Consider the following 13,337-nt stretch of genomic DNA (forward strand, 5'->3'; position numbering starts at 1 on the left):
TAGTTTCTCTGATGCAGCAGAACTGCAAGTTTCATGGACTTCCATCTGAAGATCCCTTTCAGTTCTTAACTGAATTCTTGCAGATCTGTGATACTGTTAAGACTAATGGAGTAGATCCTGAAGTCTACAGGCTCATGCTTTTCCCTTTTGCTGTAAGAGACAGAGCTAGAGTATGGTTGGACTCTCAACCTAAGGATAGCCTGAACTCTTGGGATAAGCTGGTCAAGGCTTTCTTAGCTAAGTTCTTTCCTCCTCAAAAGTTGAGTAAGCTTAGAGTGGATGTTCAGACCTTCAGACAGAAAGAAGGTGAATTCCTCTATGAAGCTTGGGAGAGATACAAAGAACTGACCAAAAAGTGTCCTTCTGACATGCTTTCAGAATGGACCATCCTAGATATATTCTATGATGGTCTGTCTGAATTAGCTAAGATGTCATTGGATACTTCTGCAGGTGGATCCATTCACCTAAAGAAAACGCCTGCAGAAGCTCAAGAACTCATTGACATGGTTGCTAATAACCAGTTCATGTACACTTCTGAGAGGAATCCTGTGAGTAATGGGACGCCTATGAAGAAAGGAGTTCTTGAAAGTGATACTCTGAATGCCATATTGGCTCAGAACAAAATATTGACTCAGCAAGTCAATATGATTTCTCAGAGTCTGAATGGAATGCAAGCTGCATTCAACAGTACTCAAGAGGCATCTTTTGAAGAAGAAGCTTATGATCCTGAAAACCCTGCAATAGCAGAGGTAAATTATATGGGTGAACCTTATGGAAACACCTATAACCCATCATGGAGAAATCATCCAAATTTCTCATAGAAGGATCAAAAGCCTCAACAAGACTTTAATAATGGTGGAAGAAATAGGTTTAACAGTAGTAAACCTTTTCCATCATCCACTCAACAACAGACAGAGAACTCTGGACAAAATACCTCTAATTTAGCAAACTTACTCTCTGATCTATCCAAGGCCACTGTAAGTTTCATGAATGAAACAAGGTCTTCCATTAGAAATTTGGAAGCACAAGTGGGCCAGCTGAGTAAAAGGATCACTGAAATCCCTCCTAGTACTCTCCCAAGCAATACAGAAGAAAATCAAAAAGGAGAGTGCAAGGCCATTGAATTAATCACCATGGCCGAACCTGTGAAGGAAGGAGAGGACGTGAATCCCAAGGAGGAAGACCTCCTGGGACGTCCAGTGATCAATAAGGAGCTTCCCTTTGAGGAACCAAAGGAATCTGAGACTCATCTAGAGACCATAGAGATTCCATTAAACCTCCTTATGCCATTCATGAGCTCTGATGAGTATTCCTCTTCTGAAGAGAATGAGGATGTTACTGAAGAGCAAGCTGCCAAGTTTCTTGGTGCAATCATGAAGCTGAATGCCAAATTATTTGGTATTGAGACTTGGGAAGATGAACCTCCCTTGTTCACCAATGAACTAAGTGATCTGGATCAATTGAGATTGCCTCAGAAGAAACAGGATCCTGAAAAGTTCGTAATACCTTGTACCATAGGCAACATGATCTTTGAAAAGGCTCTGTGTGACCTTGGTTCAGGGATAAACCTCATGCCCCTCTCTGTAATAGAGAAACTGGGAATCTATGGGGCAAGCCACTAAAATCTCATTAGAGATGGCAGACAATTCAAGAAAACAAGCTTATGGACAAGTAGAGGACGTGTCAGTAAAGGTTGAAGGCCTTTACATCCCTGCTGATTTCATAGTCCTAGATACTGGGAAGGATGAGGATGAATTCATCATCCTTGGAAGACCCTTCCTAGCCACAGCAAGAGCTGTGATTGATGTGGACAGAGGAGAATTGATCCTTCAATTAAATGAGGACAACCTTGTGTTTAAAACTCAAGGATCTCTCTCTGTACCCATGGAGAGGAAGCACAGTAAGCTTCTCTCATTGCAGAGTCAACCAGAGCCCCCATAGTCAAACTCTAAGTTTGGTGTTGGGGAGTCTCAACAATGCTCTGAACATCTGTGAGGCTCCATGAGAGCCCACTGTCAAGCTATTGACATTAAAGAAGCGCTTGTTGGGAGGCAACCCAATTTCTATCTAATTTTATTTTTCTTGTTCTTTCATGTTTTATTAGGTTCATGATCATGTGGAGTCACAAAATAAATATAAAAATTGAAAACGGAATCAAAAACAGCAGAAGAAAAAGCACACCCTGGAGGAAGACCTTACTGGCGTTTAAACGCCAGTAAGAAGCATCTGGCTGGCATTCAACGCCAGAACAGAGCATGGTTCTGGCGCTGAACGCCCAAAATGGGCAGCATCTGGGCATTTGAACGCCAGAATTGCACCCTGGAGAAGAGCTGGCGCTGAACGCCCAGAACAAGCATGGTTCTGGCGTTCAACGCCAGAAATGGGCAACAAATGGGCGTTCAACGCCCAAAACAAGCACCAATCTGGCGCTGAACGCCCAGAGTTGTGTGCAAGGGCATTTTGCATGCCTAATTTGGTGTAAGGTTGTAAATCTTTGAACACCTCAGGATCTGTGGACCCCACATGATCCCCACCTACCTCCACTCACTTCTTCTCACCCCTCTTTCACACAATCCCATAAACACTCTTCCCCAAAACTCTTCACCAATCACCTCAATCTCTCTTCCCTATCACCACTTCACCACTCATATCCATCCACTCTTCCCCATAAACCTACCTCATAAACACCACCTACCTTCAAAATTCAAAATCAATTTCCCACCCAAACCCACCCTATATGGCCGAAACCTTACCCTCCCTCCCTTCCCTATGTATAGCCCTCCATTCTTCCTCATTTTCACACAACACAACCCTCTCTTCTCTTCTTGGCCGAATACACCACTCCCTCCTCTCCTCCATATTTTCTTCTTCTTCTTCATCTATTGTTTCTTTTCTTGCTCGAGGACGAGCAAAATTCTAAGTTTGGTGTGGTAAAAGCATAAGCTTTTTGTTTTTCCATTACCATTTATGGCACCTAAGACCGGAGAATCCTCTAGAAAAGGGAAAGGGAAGACAAAAGCTTCCACCTCTGAGTCATGGGAGATGGAAAGATTCATCTCCAAAGCTCATCAAGACCACTTCTATGATGTTGTGGCCAAGAAGAAGGTGATCCCTGAGGTCCCTTTCAAGCTCAAGAAGAATGAGTATCCGGAGATCCGACATGAAATCCAAAGAAGAAGTTGGGAAGTTCTAACAAAACCCATCCAACAAGTCGGCATCCTAATGGTTCAAGAGTTCTATGCCAATGCATGGATCACTAGGAACCATGATCAAAGTAAGAACCCGGACCCAAAGAATTATCTCACCATGGTTCGGGGGAAATACTTAGATTTTAGTCCGGAAAATGTGAGGTTGGCGTTTAACTTGCCTATGATGCAAGGAGATGCACGCCCCTACACTAGAAGGGTCAACTTTAATCAAAGGTTAGACCAAGTCCTCATGGACATATGTGTGGAAGGAGCTCAATGGAAAATTGACTCCAAAGGCAAGCCGGTTCAACTAAGAAGACTGGACCCCAAGCCTATAGCTAGAGGATGGTTAGAGTTCATACAACGCTTTATCATCCCCACTAGCAACTGATCCGAAGTTACTGTGGATCGGGTCATCATGATTCATAGCATCATGATTGGAGAGGAAGTAGAAGTTCATGAAGTCATCTCCCTTGAACTCTACAAAATAGCCAAAAAGTCCTCCCCCATGGCAAGGCTAGCTTTTCCTCATCTTATTTGCCATCTATGTTACTCAGCTAGAGCTTTCATAGAAGGAGACATTCCCATTGAGGAAGAGAAGCCCATCACTAAGAAAAGGATGGATCAAGCAAGAGAGCCCATTCATGGAGCTCAAGAGGCGCATGAAGCTCATCACCATGAGATCCCGGAGATGCCTCAAATGCATTTCCCTCTACAAAACTATTGGGAGCAAATCAACACCTCCCTAGGAGAATTAAGTTCCAACATGGGACAACTAAGGGTGGAACATCAAGAGCACTCCATCATCCTTCATGAAATAAGAGAAGATCAAAAAGCAATGAGGGAGGAGCAACAAAGACAAGGAAGAGACATAGAAGAGCTCAAGGACATCATTGGTTCCTCAAGAAGGAAACGCCACCATCACTAAGGTGGACTCATTCCTTGTTCTTACATTCTCTGTTTTTCGTTTTCTCTATGTTAAGTGCTTATCCATGTTTGTGTCTTCAGTACATGATCATTAGTATTTAGTAACTATGTCTTAAAGTTATGAATGTCCTATGAATCCATCACCTCTCTTAAATGAAAACTGTTTTAATTCAAAAGAACAAGAAGTACATGAGTTTCAAATTTATCCTTGGACTTAGTTTAATTATATTGATGTGGTGACAATGCTTCTTGTTTTCTGAATGAATGCTTGAACAGTGCATATGTCTTTTGAAGTTGTTGTTCATGAATGTTAAATATGTTGGCTCTTGAAAGAATGATGACAAGGAGACATGTTATTTGATAATCTGAAAAATCATAAAAAAATGATTCTTGAAGCAAGAAAAAGTAGCAAAGAACAAAGCTTGCAGAAAAAAAAAGAAAAAAAATAGGCGAAAAAAAATAGAAAGAAAAAGAAAAAGCAAGCAGAAAAAGCCAAAAGCTCTTAAAACCAAGAGGCAAGAGCAAAAAGCCAATAACCCTTAAAACCAAAAGGCAAGGGCAAATAAAAAGGATCCCAAGGCTTTGAGCATCAGTGGATAGGAGGGCCTAAAGGAATAAAATCCTGGTCTAAGCGACTAAACCAAGCTGTCCCTAACCATGTGCTTGTGGCGTGAAGGTGTCAAGTGAAAACTTGAGACTGAGCGGTTAAAGTCAAGGTCCAAAGCAAAAAAAAAAAGAGTGTGCTTAAGAACCCTGGACACCTCTAATTGGGGACTTTAGCAAAGCTGAGTCACAATCTGAAAAGGTTCACCCAATTATGTGTCTGTGGCATTTATGTATCCGGTGGTAATACTAGAAAACAAAGTGCTTAGGGCCACGGCCAAGACTCATAAAATAGCTGTGTTCAAGAATCATCATACTGAACTAGGAGAATCAATAACACTATCTAAACTCTGAGTTCCTATAGAAGCCAATCATTCTGAACTTCAATGGATAAAGTGAGATGCCAAAACTATTCAAGAGGCAAAAAGCTACAAGGGGCTCATCTGATTGGAGCTATGTTTCATTGATAGTTTGAAATTTATAGTATATTCTCTACTTTTTATCCTATTTGATTTTTCAGTTGCTTGGGGACAAGCAACAATTTAAGTTTGGTGTTGTGATGAGCGGATAATTTATACGCTTTTTGGCATTGTTTTTAGTATGTTTTTAGTAGAATCTAGTTACTTTTAGGGATGTTTTCATTAGTTTTTATGTTAAATTCATATTTCTGGACTTTACTATGAGTTTGTGTGTTTTTCTGTGATTTCAGGTATTTTCTGGCTGAAATTGAGGGACTTGAGCAAAAATCAAATTCAGAGGTTGAAGAAGGACTGCTGATGCTGTTAGATTCTGACCTCCCTGCACTCAAAGTGAATTTTCTGGAGCTACGGAACTCAAAATGGTGCCCTTCCAATTGCGTTGGAAAGTAGACATCCAGGGCTTTCCAGCAATATATAATAGTCCATATTTTGAACATGTTTAGACGACGTAAAAGGGCATTGAAAGCTAGTTCTATGCTGCTGTCTGGAGTTAAACGCCAGAAACAAGTCACAAACCAGAGTTGAACGCCAGAAATACGTTACAACCTGGCGTTCAACTCCAGAAAGAGCCTCTGCACGTGTAATATTCAAGCTCAGCCCAAGCACACACCAAGTGGGCCCCGGAATTGGATTTATGCATCAATTACTTACTTCTGTAAACCCTAGTAACTAGTTTAGTATAAATAGGACTTTTTACTATTGTATTTGACATCTTTGGATTATCTTATGATCTTTTGATCATCTTTGGACGTCTGGTTCTTAGATTATGGGGGCTGGCCATTCGGCCATGCCTGAACCTTTCACTTATGTATTTTCAACGGTAGAGTTTCTACACTCCATAGATTAAGGTGTGGAGCTCTGTTGTTCCTCAAAGATTAATGCAAAGTACTACTGTTTTCTATTCAATTCAACTTATTCCGCTTCTAAGATATTCATTCGCACTTCAACCTGAATGTGATGAACGTGACAATCATCATCATTCCCTATGAACGCGTGCCTGACAACCACTTCCGTTTTACCTTAGATTGAATGAGTATCTCTTAGATCTCTTAATCAGAATTTTCGTGGTGTAAGCTAGATTGATGGCGGCATTCATGAGAATCCGGAAAGTCTAAACCTTGTCTGTGGTATTCCGAGTAGGATTCAGGGATTGAATGACTGTGACGAGCTTCAAACTCGCGAGTGCTGGGCGTAGTGACAGACGCAAAAGGAGGGTGAATCCTATTCCAGTATGATCGAGAACCTCAGATGATTAGCCGTGCTGTGACAGAGCATTTGGACCATTTTCACAAGAGGATGGGATGTAGCCATTGACAACGGTGATGCCCTTACATAAAGCCAGCCATGGAAAGGAGAAAGATTGATTGGATGAAGATAGCAGGAAAGCAGAAGTTCAGAGGAACGAACGCATCCCCATACACTTATCTAAAATTCTCACCAATGATATACATAAGTATTTCTATCTTTATTTTCTGTCTATTTATTATTAATATTCGAAAACTCCATAACTATTTTATATCCGCCTGACTGAGATTTACAAGGTGACCATAGCTTGCTTCAAGCCGACAATCTCCGTGGGATCGACCCTTACTCACGTAAGGTTTATTACATGGACGACCTAGTGCACTTGCTGGTTAGTTGTGCGAAGTTGTGATAAAAAGTTGAGATTACAATTGAGCGTACCATGTTAATGGCGCCATTGATGATCACAATTTCGTGCACCACCTATCAATAGAAAATTTAAGGTTAGTAAACACAAATATTGTTTAAGAACTTCAAAATAAATTGCATTTAAAACCAATTAAAATAATACTCACATCGTCCAACCATCAAGTCAAATCGTCATCCGTATGACCGGCGGCGATGCTGGGACATCTGACTGGAATCCATGAGAGGATTCCGACACTTCGGTATCTTTCACTAGAGGTGGAGTCATCAAAATAGTAGGCTGCTAAGTGAGTGGAGGAGGTGGACGAGTCCACTTTGATGAAGCAGCAGGATGACTGCCCAGAGGAAGGGGTGGCACTAGAGATGGCAATGGGTCTCCGTCCAGGCGGGGACCTCTCCCCTGTCTCTCGTCCCCATTTAGAAAAATTTTTCCCATCTCCGCCCCATTCACGTCACGGGTCCTTGTTTATTTCTCCTCGCGAGGAGGTGGATACCCACTACAAGAAAAATGCTGAATATCATCAAATTTAGCATCGGAGGTTAGCGACGTTTTTACTGGCAGATTTGACAATAAATTCGTCAAGTAAAAAAGTTACAGTCAAATCCAGTTTTTCGATGGTAAATTTGTCAGTAATAATTGAAGAGAATAAAAGAAAAATTGACGCTATCATTACGTCGGATTTAGGGGCGAAAAAATCCGATGGTAAGGTAATTAAATAAAACGTTTTGTTTTGGTCATAGACTGTGCGTTACCGGCATATTTTTTTTATGGTAAATCCACTACTGGTTGAATTTGAATTTTTTGCATATGGTCACATAATCAGAAGTGGGATGATCACCTTGCAATCATGGCTGTTGGTGTGGTTGATGGAAGTTTCGAAGCCATTTTCCAGACTCTTATGTCAGTTTGTCCTTCAAGATCAGCGTAAGTCCATTAAGTTAACATGGCATTCTTATAGTAGACTTTTTATGTTGTTCCCATTTTCCTTTAGGAAGGTCATATCTTCTTATTGGATGCTTTGCTTGAAAATCTAGGCCACAAAATAAAATAAAGATTCATTGTCTTCAAATAAGAATTGTAATAGGATAGGTCAGAGCCTATCGAAAAGTGCAATTTTATAAGCCATGATTACTGTTGCCATTTGCATTATGGTATTATTGAGTTTGTTTCTATGCCTATTATTTATTGACTCGTAGATGGGATCTCTATTTCTACAAAGGCAGCGTGGTTGAGCACGTAGATGGTCACACTAACATCGTTCACAAAGAGCTGTATAGGGATTGGTTGCCTTGGTAAGATTCAAACATGAAGCCTTCAATGCTGATTATGTATCACTACTTGTTTCAAGGCATTAATAATTTAATACCCTTATTTGGTGCCTTTAAAAATTCTACTAATCAACTAATAGTGTAAAGTTGTTTTACTCCATAAATTTATATATATGGCATACAGAATTGGAAATAAAAATATATAAAGTCAAAACCAATCTTTAAATGTGCTAGTGGGATTTTTCTTTTCCTTTTAACACAGAGTAATTACTTTTTTTTAGTGAACATCTTCACTTTTAGGCTTTTTGCATTGTCCATGTATGTTTATTTTAATTATTTGTGGATTTGTAAGAATAGTTGTCGTACTTCTTCATGATTAGTTGTTATTTTGTTTTGCATTGCAAATTTATTTTCATAAGGATTATGAGAAGTTGGATTGAATTACTTTATCTGCTTGTGGAATGGCACACCCTTGATATCATCACTTCCTCTTGATTGGTTGTAGCTGCCGTCTAGCCTCTGCAATATATGTAGAGAAAGAAAAAGGTCACTTTTTGTTGCTATCAGAAACTTTTCAACTTTCATATTTAAAATTATGTTTCATAAATGAGAATGTTTGGGTTATTGCTTGTAGTTCTTTTGGCAATGGCATATAGCTCGCTGTTCAATAGAGTGCAGTTCTTAGCAGATTCTTGGGCTGATTTTCTCTTTATGTCTATGTTTGTCTCTTTAATTTCCTTGTGTATAATTGGCAGTCTGTATATTCTTTCCTAATTTTTATTTTATATATAACATTTAAATGAATCTGTCAATGTGGTTCATTTACATTATCTGAATATTTTCTGCAAAAATTTTCCATTCAAGCAAGGAAAATGAAATGCACACTAGCTTCACTCATTGATATAATTAGTACAAGAGAAAGCACAAAAATAGGGTAACCCACATCTATGAATTCTTTTTATACATCAATTGTTGTCCTTTCTTTAATTATTTTTATTTATTAATGCTGATTAGAAGAGTTCAAGCTCAAATAGTTTTACCAGCAACTTGATGAATGATGAACTCATAAAATTATAAAGACTATATCTAATTTATTTTCTCATGTTGTATGGAAATTTCTATTCTTTGCAAGTAGTTATGTTATGGTTGCTTGTATTTGGTTAGCCATGTATACTCTCTTATTCTCTACTAAAAAATACCAAAGGAAATTCATATTTTGTGGTGTGGCAAACCTTTAATATCATGACATCTCTTAATTAGTTGGAGCTGCCTTTCCAGTCTTTGGAATGTTTTCTGAGAAAGAAAAAAGTCACTTTCTGTTGCTATTGAAAACTCATCAACCTTTATACTCTAAATTCTGTTTCATAGTTGAGAATATTTGGATATTGCTTGCAATTCTTGGAAATGGCATAGAGGGCTGGTTCATAGCAGATTCTTGGTTTACGCTTCTTATTAAGTCTGTATTGGCCTTTTCATTTTTTCTGTTTAAATTTTAAGTCCGTCCTTCCTAGTTTTTGGTTTATATCTAATATTTGTCTAACTGTTTGGAATTTCTTTTTATTTCAAAGATGTAACAACCCAAATTTTTATGCCAACACGATATTTTTCGAAAAATTTTATTTCTAGCAAATAATTTTATTTCGATGAGTTAACTTCGAGTTTCGAAGTAAAATAAACGATAATATAATTTTATTATTATATTATTAATTTATTTTACATGTTATAATTATAATAAAGCCTAGATATTATTATTATTATCATCATCATCATCATCATCATCATCATCATCATCATCATCATCATCATCATCATCATCATCATCATCATCATCAAGTCCGATATTAGCCGATATAAGTAATTATCGGTATTTCTTGATGAACTTAGAGTTGCTCATACTTCATCAAATATCTTTCATCCTTAAGTTACTAATGTCATTTATCACCATCACCTTTAATCACCTTCATTTCTTTCATTCATCACCGAATGAACTAAAAAAAAGAGAGAGGGAGACCGAGAGTGCTCTTGAAGAACCGTGACTTTCTATCAATTTTGGGCTTCGATTTCTTGTGATCCGTAACTCCAATAAAAAATCTAATCCGATAAAAGTGTTCGTATCTTTCTCCTCTACATGTTGGTGTTACTTTTGTTCGGTAGAAATTGACAGTGACGTAGCTCCTTTTCCCCTTGAGTTCGGCCAATTGGAGTTCTAGGAGGCACAGACGATTTCTGACTTTTTTTTCTTCGGCAGCTCGGTCAAAAGGCTTCTCCGGAGTTTTCGTTATTTTGATTTCGTATGGAAGTAGAATTTCAGTAAATTTTCACCGATTAAATTTATATTTGATATTGTAATTGATTATCAATTGAATTTGCTTGAGTTTATGTTGAATTTTTGTAAAATTTTGATAATTGGTGATTGATGATGGTTCAGCCAGGGAGGAGCAACCCAAAACGTGAGGCATTGAAGAAATTTAGTCTATTATAATGTTAAAAATTAAGTAAAATTTGATGAAATTTAAGTGGCTAAGTGATTATATAAAAGTTATGGCAAATCGGTAACCGTAAAACTCAAAAACGGATTAAGATTTAAATGAATATTTTAAAAAGAAAATAAGAGGGGTTTCGATTCTTTGTGAAGAAAATAAACAACCATGAATAATTATTTTAGGGGAATATAAATGTATTTTTATGATTATATAAGTTTTTCGGATAATTTAGGTAATAAATAAAGTTCAGGGGTAAAACAGATATTTTATAAAAGCTCAGGGTTATTTTTATAAATATAAAACAAAGAGTTAAGGTTTCAATATAATACTATTAAATATTGAGATAAAAAATAAAATATTAAGGAGTTCGTGGTTTAGACAGTGATTAATAAAAGTTTGAAACTAAGGTTTTATAAAATAAGTTTTAAGAGTATTATAAATATGACGCGGGAGCAAATAGAGTTAGTAGGTTAATTATATTAGTTAATTGTAATAAGGGAATACAAGTCCCATATTATTTAGAATAGTGAACTTTGTGTTATGTATTAGTCCCACATCGTCCAAGTTATGAAGGTCCTTCCTTCTCCCACTAGTATAAATAACTCATGTACCTTGTATTTATGAAATAGAGTTGAGTTGAATATGATATAAGCTTGGTGCTTATTTTACTCTAGGCTCTCTTTAGAGTAAGAGGTCTAGTTTGTATCCTTGGCTTGACCAACCAAGGTAGGTTCATGGCTATTTTCACCATAATGGGGTTGCTAACCTCGCCAAAATTGGTGAATTTAAACTATGTCACCATAGTGGGATTGTTAACCTCGCCAAGATTGGTGACCCAAGCGACGTCCCGGCGTTAGTTTGGTATGGGAGCAAAGTCAGTTAGTAGGTTAATTATATTAGTTAATTGTAATAAAGGAATATAAGCCCCATATTGTTTAGAATAGTGAATTTTATGTTATGTATTAGTCTCACATTGTCCAAGTCATGAAGGTTTTTCCTTCCCTTACTAGTATAAATAAATCATGTACCATTTGTTTATGAAATGAAATTGAAGTTGATTTGAATATGAAATAAGCTGCGCGCTTATTTTCCTCTAGGCTCTTTGAGAGTAAGAGGTGCATCCTTGACTTGGACAACCAAGGTGGGTTCATGGTTATTTTTACCATAGTAGGATTGCTAACTGATGAGCGGATATTTTATATGCTTTTTGACATCATTTTCATTTAGTTTTTAGTAATTTTTATTTAGTTTTTATTAAGTTTTTATAGGTTTTAGTGTTAAATTCATATTTTTTAATTCTACTATGAGTCTTTGTATTTTTGCGCAATTTCAGGTATTTTCTGGCTGAAATTGAGGAGTTGTAGCAGAAGTCTGATTCAGAGACAGAGAAAGCACTGCAGATGTTGTCTGGATCTGACCTGCCTGCATTCGGAAGAGCTTTTCTGAAGCTATAGAACTCTAAATGGAGTGCTCTCAACAGTTATGGAAAGGTGACTTCCAGAGCTTTCCATCAATATAAAATAGTCCATACTTTACTTCGGATTAGAAGTCGCAAAACTGGCGTCCAATGCCAGCTTCATGCCCCCTTCCAGGCGTCCAGCGCCCAAAGAGCAGATCGCAGCATCCAAAGGCCCAGAGAGGACCCCCTAGCTAGCGTTCCACGCCCAAGAGACCTCATAGCACATGGATCTTATCAAAGCTCAGCCCAAACACTCACCAAGTAGGCCCCAGAAGTGGATTTTAGCACTAAATAGACTGTTTTACCCTTACTAGTCATTATTTTGGTATTTAAGGGATTTAATTCATGTAACACGCATACTTATCATACACCATTCAGCCCTATTTTCATTTTCATCATTGTTTTTTACTTTCAGTATGAGTTTCTAAACCTCCTTGCTGAGTTTTATGAATTAATAAAAGTATTACTGTTTCTTTTCAATCCGTGTTTGATCAATTCTAAGATGTATATTCATTCTTCAACATGATGAACATGGTGACCCGTGACAATCATCTTTGTTCTTCATACCAAGGGCACGTGCCTGATAACCACCCGTGTCTTCTTGGGTTCGTGTGAATACATGACTGGAAAGCATCGAACCGCCAGCTTGATTTTACATCTCTCAGACGGCTAATCTATGACTTCGTTGGGGACTCTCGAGACACCATTTTAGCCGAGGTATGGGGAGATTAGGGTCTCTGTGGTAGAGGCTAGAATCCAAAGGCGCAACATTCTCTGATCCGGAAGATCTGACCTTGTCTGTGGCATTTTGAGTAGGATCATTAAGGAGAATGGATGCATATTAACCCTGGTGTTCAGATCTGGAGGAGTATTGGCGGCTGCTCAAACCAGTGTCAATTACATACAGCTTGTCATTGAAGAAATCATTCACAATTGAAGAAGACAGTAAGACCAGAGTTAATCCAGAAGGACAAAGCAACTCCAAGCCTTAACCATCTAAGATTTAAGATTATCATTGTAAACATATCAACCTAGTTCAGATCTCATAAATCCAATAACTCTTCTATCCGCCTGACTAAGACCTGCAAGATAACCATAGCTTGCTTCAAACCACAATCCTCGTGGGATCGACCCTGACTCGCTCAGGTATTACTTGGACGACCCAGTGCACTTATTGGTACAGTTGTACAAAGTGTGGGGATTCGTGCACCAAGTTTTTGGCACCGTTACCAGGGATTGTTTAGTTTGGATAAACTGCCGG

General features: G+C 38.1%; 1 non-coding gene across 1 annotated transcript; it reads right to left on the reverse strand.

Annotated features, from left to right (window-relative positions):
• Positions 1-266: 266 nt before the first annotated feature.
• Positions 267-374, reverse strand: LOC112726080 (small nucleolar RNA R71). The gene has a single exon (XR_003165148.1). It is a non-coding gene; the product is annotated as a small nucleolar RNA R71 (small nucleolar RNA).
• Positions 375-13,337: the final 12,963 nt, after the last annotated feature.

This window comes from Arachis hypogaea, chromosome 11, assembly GCF_003086295.3.
Source record: "Arachis hypogaea cultivar Tifrunner chromosome 11, arahy.Tifrunner.gnm2.J5K5, whole genome shotgun sequence".
NCBI lineage: Eukaryota > Viridiplantae > Streptophyta > Magnoliopsida > Fabales > Fabaceae > Arachis > Arachis hypogaea.